This window comes from Bufo bufo, chromosome 3 (assembly GCF_905171765.1).
Source record: "Bufo bufo chromosome 3, aBufBuf1.1, whole genome shotgun sequence".
NCBI lineage: Eukaryota > Metazoa > Chordata > Amphibia > Anura > Bufonidae > Bufo > Bufo bufo.
Window position 1 is genome coordinate 204,831,042 of NC_053391.1, and position 10,434 is coordinate 204,841,475.

The window sequence follows — 10,434 nt, forward strand, 5'->3', positions numbered from 1 at the left end:
AAAGAATACGGAATTGTTAATATTCAGACCATTGTCTGATACTCAGCTGTAATAACAGATGTTGATTCTTCATGGCCATGCATGTATGTCATGTTGCATTGTTCTTCTTATTGAAAATTTAAAAATAAAGAATATATAATAAGAGATGTCTAAGGGGTGCCTGCTTTGATTGCGGAGAATCTGACCACTGGGTACGACAATGCCCTAAGACTAATCTCTCCCGAAGATCATCACAGCCGGACATCTTGATGGTTAAGGTACTCCCAGAAGTGGGTAATAAGAAAGTATTAGTACTGGTGGTTATTTATTTCGGTTCTTGTAAGGGTTCTGGGAAGGCGTTTATTGACTCAGGGTCTGCTTCTAATTTTATTGACCATAATTTTGCACTTTCCATTCGGGTACCCATTTTGTCTCTTCCTAACCCTGTCCATATTATTGCCATTGAATCTACTCCTTTGGTGGGCGGAACTGTGGAATTTTGGACTCCTGAAGTAACCTTGACTGTGGGGGCCCTTCATACTGAAATTTTTTCTTTTTTGATACTAAAAAATTTACCTGTGAAGGTAGTTTTGGGCATGCCTTGGCTCAAGATTCATAACCTAGTCATTAACTGGTCCACGGGTGAATTAGAAAAATGGGGACTAAAATATAATTCATACTGTCTACCTGTTATTCAAGCTGGAAAACCTTTCCCCCATACATCAGTGACTTCGCTGATGTTTTCTCCATGTCCGACACTGAGTTTCTTCCCCCTCATAGACCATACGATTGTACCATGGATCTTATTCTGGGATCCAAATACCCAGAATCCAAAGGGTCATATTTATAATTTGTCCAGTCCTGAATGACAATCTATGAGGAATTTGTGGCAAAAATAACCTCGCCACTGGGTTTTGGAGGGGCCTGGTTGCCAGCCTCTTGCCCCAGGATTATGGGCCCTCTCATCAGCCCATGCAAAACTTAAACCCTATGGCGATTTGACTGTGTTTGTGGCATCTGAGCGCTCAGATCCAAGCCATATGGGGACATGTGGGGTTTTGAGGTGTGTGACAGAACCATCTGTCTGTGTAATTGTATTGTATGTTATGTGAGGGTACCCAGATAGCTCATTTTATTGTATTTGTGTATTCTGAGTGCCATTCACCTAATGATATGCACTCAGACTTGAGCTATCTGGGAATATGTTAAATGTCTGTGTTTGCTGTGGGGGTGTGACATTGTGTGTTTGGGTGGTGATTCCTGTCCTGTTGTATCCACATGTGTATTGGCGATTTCCCTTTGTCCTGAGAGATAATTGAATTACTCCTCGGGTGTCTCCAGGGCAGAGAGGAGGAAACCATGATGCATTGTGGGGATGTGTTGTGTCTGTGTATCCTGAGTCCTATGTATCTGTCCTGTGTCACAGTCTTCCTTCTGGTTTCCTAGGGGCGTGTACACCAGATGGGGACCTGCATAAATACGGGCGGGTAGCCCTCAATAAAGTGTTCCTGTTTTACACTCAACATAGAGCCTCGTCTCATGTGTGTGGGGATTGCTATACTTGTATACTCCCCTGGCTATTACTCCTAGCTCTTGTAAGAGCTGTTCCTGGTTCCTGTGGTGGTATCGGTGTCGAGCGGAGTGCTTGGAGTCCTCGGGAGGCACTGGGAGCATTTATCAATGGAGGTACCCGGTCGGGGTGCTAGGAGATCCGTTACATTGGTGGCAAGAAGGACAGCTACGGGAGACACCATTCCATGGATTTTACAATTTGAGGGCAACGCATGTCCTAGTACAGCGACCCTGACAGCACCAGAATGGAAACAGCAGTGGAGTACGATGAGGGTGTCATGGATGACCGAGATGCAGTCCGCAAAGGCATCTGGTACCAGGTACTGGGTATTGTGGAGTATATGCAGGACGAGAGACTCCCCACGGAAGACCAGCGGTTGCAGAAGCGAGTAGCCCTGCGGATGCCCTTCCTGGGAGAGCAGCCCCGGGAGGAATGGGTAAAGGAATTGGAACTCCTAGTATGGCAGGAGCTGTGGCTGGAAGATGCTTACCAGGTGCTCTGGTGATATGGGGCACAGTACCTACCCAGGACAGCTGAGCATGACAAGCCGGAGGGAGAGGAGTTTGATGGTCCTGGCTTGTTATGGGAGACTTTTTCAGAGCTGGAGTTTGGGAGCCCTACACAAGCCCGGTACAGGGACCTCTTTGAGTGGCGGGAGAGCAGGTATGACTGGGACGACACTCATGAGATTGAGCAGGACCTGGTCCACCTGGTGACCTGGGAGATGGAGCTGGAGCTGGAACAGGGCTACCAGCAGCTGTTCCACTCCAGTGAGAAGGCTCAGCAGGAGAGCAGAGTGTCAGACCCAGGTCCAGAGCCCTTCAGCTGGGAGGATATTGTGTATGTTTACTGGGAAGAACCCCAGGTGGCCGGTGGAGATGGGACCGAGGTCTCTCCACTGCTCCTGCAGGGAATTGGGAGCCCAGTCTCCATTCCCCAGCGGCAGGCTGAGTTACAGGGGGCAGAGACAGTCGGTCCTGTCCTCCAGCGGCAAAGTGTCCTACAGGGAACAGAGAGCCCAGTCTCCTTTCCCCAGCAACAGGACACTGTATTGGGAGCGGAAACAGTCGGTCTCCCTCCACAGAGGCTGAAAGTATGTATGGGAGAGGAGCTTGTTACCCCCTCTCCCTATTGGCAGTGTGAATTGCAGGGAATTGGGAGCCCAGTCTCCATTCCCCAGCGGCCGTGTGATTTATTGGGAATTGAGAGCCCAGTCTCCATTTCCCAGCGGCCGTGTGATTTATTGGGAATTGGGAGCCCAGTCTCCATTCCCCAGCGGCAGGCGGAGTTACAGGGGGCATAGACACTCAGTCCTGTCCCCCAGCGGCAGAGTGTCCAGCAGGGAATAGAGAGCCCAGTCTCCTTTCCCCAGCAGCAGGACACTGTATTGGGAGCGGAGACGGTCGGTCGCCCTCCCCAGTGGCTGGAAGTATGTATGGGAGAGGAGCTTGTTACCCCCTCTCCCCAGCGGCAGCTTAACGCACCAGGGGGAGACAGTAAGCCCCACAACAGTGCAGATGGGACCGTGGTCTCTGCACTTACAGCACAGGGGGTAGGGACAGTCGGTCCTGTCCCCCAGCAACAGGGCTGTTTAGCCAAAGGGGAGTCTCCCCCTCCAACAACCAGACTCCAACCAGGCTTCTTCCGTGATAGCGCTGGCACCAGGGCAGAGTACCGCTGATCCCTGCCCACAAAGCAACCTCCACTCCAAGCCAGGGAGCAACACAGAGACCGGGAGTACCAGCTACCAACATAACCTTGGTGGACTCACTGGACAGAGACAGGCTACCAAATTCAACAGGTCCAGTATTTGGTTGTGGGTGGGCTAACTCAGGTACCGACCGGCGTGAGGTCGGGTATCTGGTTAGTCTATCCTGGGAGGGGGAGATGTGTGGCTAAAATAACCTCGCCACTGGGTTTTGGAGGGGCCTGGTTGCCAGCCTCTTGCCCCAGGAATTATGGGCCCTCTCATCAGCCCATGCAAAACTTAAACCCCATGGCGATTTGACTGTGTTTGTGGCATCTGAGCGCTCAGATCCAAGCCATATGGGGACATGTGGGGTTTTGAGGTGTGTGACAGAACCATCTGTCTGTGTAATTGTATTATATGTTATGTGAGGGTACCCAGACAGCTCATTTTGTTGTATTTGTGTATTCTGAGTGCCATTCACCTAATGATATGCACTCAGACTTGAGCTATCTGGGAATATGTTAAATGTCTGTGTTTGCTGTGGGGGTGTGACATTGTGTGTTTGGGTGGTGATTCCTGTCCTGTTGTATCCACATTTGTATTGGCGATTTCCCTTTGTCCTGAGAGATAATTGAATTACTCCTCGGGTGTCTCCAGGGCAGAGAGGAGGAAACCATGATGCATTGTGGGGATGTGTTGTGTCTGTGTATCCTGAGTGTTACGTAACTGTCCTGTGTCACAGTCTTCCTTCTGGTCCCCTAGGGGCGTGTACACCAGATGGGTACCTGCATAAATACGGGCGGGTAGCCCTCAATAAAGTGTTCCTGTTTTACACTCAACATAGAGCCTCGTCTCATGTGTGTGGGGATTGCTATACTTGTATACTCCCCTGGCTATTACTCCTAGCTCTTGTAAGAGCTGTTCCTGGTTCCCGTGGTGGTATCGGTGTCGAGCAGAGTGCTTTGAGTCCTCGGGAGGCACTGGGAGCATTTATCAACAGAGGTACCCGGTCGGGATGCTAGGAGATCCGTTACAGAATTATTTGAAGAAAAGTTTGAAAAAAGGTCATATTAGACCCTCAGTTTCTCCTATGGGGGCAGGATTCAGACCTGGTATTGAGACCAGTATTCTTTGCCGTTGATTCCTGACCTGTTCAATCTAGTTCTTGGGGCTCACTGGTTTACCAAACTCTATCTCAGGGGGGCCTATAATCTCATTCGAATTAAGGAGGGGGATGAGTGGAAAACGGGCTTTAATACCCCTGAGGGCCATTATGAATATTTAGTGATGCCATTTAGTGATGCGGTTTTCCAAAATTGTGTCAATGATATTTTTGGACAGTTTATTGGGAAATTCATGATTGTGTATTTGGATAATATTTTGATTTATTCACCTGACTGGGATTCTCACATTAACCATATTAGACACGTACTGGAGGTTCTTTGTGAAAACCAACTATTTGCTAAAGGTGAAAAGTGTATCTTTGGGGTACAGGAAATTTAGTTTTGGGGATATATTCTCACACCCTAATCCTTTAAGATGGATCAAGGGAAGGTGGGGGCTATTCTGGAATGGGTAAGACCATCCTCCCTTAAAGCATTACAATGCTTTTTGGGTTTTTCAAATTATTATGGAAATTTATTAAAATATTTTCTGTGATAGCCAAACCTCTCACTTACCTAACCAGAAAGGGGGCGGATCTAGTGAATTTGTCACCAGAGGCCATTACAGCTTTCGAAACACTCAAGAGGTGTTTTGTTAACACCCCAATATTGGTGCAACCAGACCAAGAGAGGCCCTTTGTAGTTCAGGTTGATGCCTCCGAGGATAGGGTAGGAGCAGTACTCTCTCCGGGGTCATCAACTCTCACTAATCTGAGACTCTGTGCGTTCTTTTCTTGTAAGTTCTCTTCCACTGAGAGAAATTATGATATTGGAAACCGAGAGTTATTTGCTATTAAATTGGGCTTTGAAGAATGGCATCATATTTTGGACGGGGCTCAACATCGTATTACGGTTGTTACGGATCATAGGAATCTATTGTTTTTGGAATCTGCTAAAGGTTTAAATCCAAGACAGGCTAGGTGGGCGTTATTCTTTACACGTTTTAACTTTTGTATTACTTTCAGGCCAGGAAGTAAAAATATCAAGGCAGATGTCCTATCCTGGAGTTTTTGTGCTTTTCAACCTCCTGATACTCCACCAGAACTGATATTACCAGCAGGTGTCATTGTGGCTTCGGTCTCCTCCGACCTGATGACCGAAATAACTGCGGGACAACACATGGCTCCGGTACAATCCCCTGCTGATAAATTATTTGTCCCCGGTCATTTACGTCTCCGACTGTTGGCTGAGTGCCATAATTCTGTGTTTAGTGGACATCCGGGTATTAATACCACCAAGGAACTCGTCTCCAGGTTTTACTGGTCGCCCACTTTGTCAAGAGATGTCCACTCAGATGTGTCCTCATGTGAGGTATGTGCCAGGTCCAAGACTCCAAGGTCCCGTCTGGTGGGTGAGTTGCAACCGTTGCCCATCCCATGTAGACCTTTGTCCCATATCTCTATGGATTTTATCACCGACCTACTGGTTTCTGAGGGAAAGTAGGTGGTATGGGTGGTTGTTGACAGATTTAGTAAGATCGTGCATTTTATTCCTCTATCAAAACTGCCCAAAGTGGTTTCAGATTGAGGCGTTCAATTAGTCTCAAGGTTTTGGAGGGCTTTTTGTCATAAGTTTAATATCATTTTGTATTTTTATTCGGCCTTTCAGCCTGAAACCAACTGTCAAACTGAACGTTTGAATCAATCTCTAGAACAATATTTGAGGTGTTATGTCTCCGACAACCAACATTCGTGGTTGGAATACTTGTCTGTGACGGAATTCGCCATTAACAATCAGGTGAATTAGTCTACTGGGATGTCTCCTTTCTTATGTAATCTTGGTTTCCATCCGCGATTTAGTCCAGTTTCGCCATTCTCCTCGCAGGTTCCTGAAGCTGATGTAGTAGTTAAAGAACTGTGCACAATCTGGTCCCAGGTTCAGTCGAACCTGAAAAAAGCTCAGGAGTTTCATAAAGTTAAGGCACTCGCGAGGAGTGGATTTTGGGTTCGGAGATAGAGTGTGGTTGTCTACCAGGAATTTGTCTCTGAAGGTACCTTCAAGTGAATTTGCACCACGCTTTATTGGTCCGTATGAAATCATTGAAATCATTAACCCTGTGTCTTTTAAGTTATGGTTACCTGACTCCTTTCGTATCCATAAAGTTTTCCATAAAGCATTACTCAAAAAGTATGTACCGCCTAAATCCCCCACTCAGGAATCTCTGCCACCAGTGGAGGTTGCTGGCACAAATAGAATTCGAAATTTCTAAATTCCTTGATGTGAGAGAGGTCCAGAATTTGTTGCAATATTTGGTTCACTGGAAGGGTTATGGTTCTGAGGAGAGGACTTGGGTACCAGCTAGAAAGATGCATGCTAAGAGGTTGGTAAAAAAAATTCATTTAGCTCACCCTGAGAAAGCCACTCCTGTGATGATAGAAGGGGGGTACTGTCACGGGGAGACGGCGGCGCGCTCTTCATTCGCAGTGCCGCTGGCATCCCGCGTATACAGCGGAGCGAGGATGCGGTCGGCGTCCTCGTCTCCATGGAGACGAGGGGGTGGGGAGGACCCGGCCGCGCACGCCTCCTCAGCGTGGCCGGCGTCCTCTGTCCCCTGGACAACGAGCAGCAGGGAATCTAAGCGCCGATATTAATGACTTAGCGCTCAGCTGTGTTATGAGCAATCAGAGTCTCGTGACGCTGGCCACGTCACGTGGCTCACCTGTAGGGGTTATTTAAACAGACAGCCTGCTGGCCACAGGTTGCCTGTGATTGGTCTTGCTACCCTCACCAGCATTGTGTATATCGTGTACTCGGCACTGTGTTTGACCTCGACCTTGTGTGATAAGTGAATGTTCTACTTTTTAAATGAATTGTGCCTATCTTCAAGTTATCCTCTATCCACTGTGAAAATGAAATATCTTGACAGATGAAGAAACTATGCCGTGGCCTGTAGACAGGAGACACTTGGGACTGGTGGGACCAAAACCTAAGTGCCATGGCAGCATCAGCCACAGAAGAAGAGTGAGAGATGCAGCATTCATACCCGACCTGTACAGCGGGCAAGTTATCCCCTATCCAATGAGTATGCGGATATCTTAAAAACTTAGCACAAACTCTTCAACAAAGCCTTGAGACATATATTAGGATAATAGCTCAGCTAGAACCTTATCTGCAGACAGATGTCTTGGGATAATTGCTCCTCACCAGCGCAGAGAACTGGCTAAACCTTTTCCAGGATCGGGGACATACTATTTGTCCTTGTGGAAAGTGCATAGTAGGTCTAAGGAGTTTTGTAGGCCATGCAATGCACTATGTACTGTTATATTTTACTGCATTTGGTCACAAAGTAATTAAAGGCAATGGTATCCTATATGCATGTTGTATATGATATTATGTTGTAAAATATTTAAAACTAACACTGAGTCACATTCACATCTCTTCAGGAGACCAGCTATAAGGCTAAACTAAAGCAATACCTACTCTGGATTATTTATAATGCATGTTCTTCCAACATCTTCATTTCCTCCAAATTGCTATTTCCTACCAGCAGGCCTTCAACTCATTAGTGTTAGCTTCTATAAATCTACCTGTCTTACATGTCTTATATATGGATTTCCTATTCATCAATACAAAGTATATTGATGCTTTATAATTAAAATAATACAAGAGGCTTTGAAAATAATGGCTGTCATTTTACTTTGCTCATTGGATCAAAATGCTACTATAATGGCACAGCATCCACACTGCAATGCAAGACTCACATTTCAAACAAGTGAGCAAATAGCAATTTATTTTTTATTTTTTTCTATTATGCTTAAATTCAATTAGGCTTTATTCTATGCTGCCCCAATTCTGGAATTTCTCTCCTATTAGCCCGACAAAAAATATTGTGTCATCTGGCCTATAGACCACTCACAGCATACAGCGGATTCTCCTCTCCCCACTTCATCCTTCCCTCCTCATAGTGATTGACAGGTTGAGCGTGTACAGTACATACAAATACACTTCAGTCTTTGGCCACTACTGAGAGGGGCAGTTGTTAAGGGTGCAGTCCTCCACTGAAATCATGATAATGTGATTTGTTTTATGGATAAACGTCTGAACACTATATATCTTTTAGGTGTTTAAAAAACAAACAAACAAAAAAACCTTCAAAGAAAACTTTCACAGAATTGATTTTCTCACCTATGTTAGAATGCTAGGAAATAGGAATGATAGGCCTTAAAAATGTGAAGATAATCCCTGTTATGTAAGGTACTTATTTTTGTCTGGATCCTTTTGGAACAGAAAAGCCATCTTAATTACGCATAAGACTGAATCCAACCCATCTGCACATACACCAAAAAGAGGTACAGTTCTGATCCCATTCACAGCAGAAGTGATATCCCAGACATAGCCCAAGCACAAAACCCGAGTAAAAGTTGTAATGTTGATGGAAGCTGGATTTTCAGAAGACAAGGGACATGGGATGCTGAGTCTCCTGTAAAAAGGAGAGAGAGTGCACTATGCGAAAACCTCTTTCTTCAGATTTTGATTAGAGGGGTTAGATTGCTGAGACACCCCCCCCCACACCCCCCCCCCCCCCCCACACACACACACACCAATTACAACTCTTGATATGTTGTTATGACTAGAAATGGCCTTTGCTTGTTCGCGATTCGCCAAACATGCAAACATATGGAGATGTCTGCTGGCGGCATATTCTTTTACATTGTGAAGAACTTTGACCCATGATACATCCATCAGGTGGTACAGGACAGCCAATTGAGATGTTTCATCACATGGACACACCCCCTGCCTTATAAATAAAACTGATCTGGAAGCCATTTTCAGTCTTTTAACAGTGTAGGGAGAGTTTGCTGTGTGGAGCAGGGACAGACTGTTAGGGACACCAAACGCTAGCTAATAGGGCCACAAAAGTTCTTTTAAGAAGTGGTATAGGTGTGCTATCGATAGGTGTGACTTACTGAGGGGTGTCATATACTTATAATATACTTTCTAACATAGAAAGTATATTATAGTGCATTTGTATTGTGCAGCAGTTGTGTGCGGTTCTGCTGCAATACTGCAGCTATACAGAGGGGCAAACACTATTGGAACAAATAATTTCTACTGGTGTGAAATACCAGTTGCCCCCCAAAAAATCTGATTGAATCAGGGGTGTGATATATCATTAATATACTTTCTGTATAGTGCATTTAGGTAGTGCAGCATTTGTTTGCGGTTTAGCTGCGTTACCTCAGCTACACAGAGTGACAAACGCCATTGAAACAAATAATTTCTACTGGTGTGATATACCAGTTGCCACCCAAAAAAACTGATTGAAGCAGGGGTGTTATATACCAATAATATACTTTCTAAATAGTGCATTTGGGTAGTGCAGCATTTTTTTTGCGGTTTTGCTGTGTTACCTCAGCTACAGATAGTGACAAACGACATTGGAACAAATAATTTCTACTGGTGTGATATACGTACCAGTTGCCCCCCCCCCCCCCACCTTACAAAAAAAAAAAAAAACGGATTGAAGCAGGGGTGTTATATACCAATTACAGTGCCTTGCAAAAGTATTCACCTCCCTTGACTTGCACTGTCTGTGACCGGCCGGGCGCTCCTCCTACTGGTAAGTGAAAGGTCTGTGCTATAAGCAATGTGCCGCACAGACCTTTCACTTACCAGTAGGAGGAGCGCCCGGCCGGCCACAGACAGCGAAGGTAAGTATAATGCTTCTAAAATTGCTAAGTAACCATGGCAGCCAGGACTGCAGTAGCATCCTGGTTGCCATGGTTACCTATCGGAGCCCCAGCGATTAAACTGGGACTCCGATCGGAATTCTCCGCTGCCATCAATGATGGAGGGGTTAATTAGGAGGGGGGCCGCACTGGCCACCAATGAATGTAATACAGGGGAGGGAGGGGGGCCGCACTGGCCACCAATGAATGTAATACAGGGGAGGGAGGGGGGCCGCACTGGCCACCAATGAATGTAATACAGGGGAGGGAGGGAGGGGGGCCGCACTGACCACCAATGAATGTAATACAGGGGAGGGAGGCGGGGCCGCACTGGCCACCAATGAATGTAATACAGGGGAG